At 41.3% G+C, this 865-nt stretch overlaps 1 pseudogene; it reads right to left on the reverse strand.

The window, feature by feature from the left end:
* Nucleotides 1-224: 224 nt before the first annotated feature.
* Nucleotides 225-500, reverse strand: LOC112665683 (U4 spliceosomal RNA; annotated as a pseudogene).
* Between the last annotated feature and the right edge of the window lie 365 nt (nt 501-865).

An 865-nucleotide genomic window follows, 5' to 3' on the forward strand; every position in this document is an offset into this window, starting at 1 on the left:
GTGGGATGAGAGGCAGAGGAGGAAGGAGAGAGAGAAGGAGAGAAGCAGACTTCCCGCTGAGCATGAGGCTCAACACAGGTCTGGATCTCACAACCACAATATCATGACCTGAGCCAAAATCAGAATCAGATATTTAACTGACTGAGCCACCCAGGTGCCCCAAGGCTCAGATATTTTCAAAATTTAATTAACAATAGTTCTTATTTAAATTCAAATTAGCTTTACCAAATTTTGGTACTGTAATTTGTGGATTTTAAAAATTATGAATTTTTCTGGCGCCTAGGTGGCTCAGTCAGTTGAGCGTCTGCCTTCAACTCAAGTCATGATCTCAGAGTCCTGGGATGGAGCCCCCAACTTGGGCTCTTTGCTCAGTGGGGAGCCTGCTTGTCCCTCTCCCTCTGCCTGCCACACCCCCTGCTTGTGCTCTCACTCTGTCAAACTAGCAATAATCATGCCTTGGATAAACCTCATTGGCTACGATACTGCCACTGCGCAAAGCTCACTCTGTCAAATAAATAAATAAAATCTTTTCAAAAATTGTAAATTTTTATAATTACAGTTTTTATTTACATTGGTAGATTATTGCACTTTTTTTTTTTTTAAAGATTTTATTTATTTATTCATGAGAGACACAGAAAGAGAGAGGCAGAGACACAGGCAGTGGCAGAAGTAGGCTTCATGCAGGAGCCTGATGCAGGACTGGATCCTGGTACTCCAGGATTACGCCCTGAACCAAAGACAGATGCACTCAACTGCTGAGGCACCCAGGTATCCCAATTATTGCACTTTTAACAATTATGAATTATGCATGCATCTCAATCAGTTCCAAGAATATTTCTGGATCCATGGATTTCTTTTTTTTTTT

The sequence above is a fragment of the Canis lupus genome, chromosome 27 (assembly GCF_003254725.2).
Source record: "Canis lupus dingo isolate Sandy chromosome 27, ASM325472v2, whole genome shotgun sequence".
Taxonomy (NCBI): domain Eukaryota; kingdom Metazoa; phylum Chordata; class Mammalia; order Carnivora; family Canidae; genus Canis; species Canis lupus.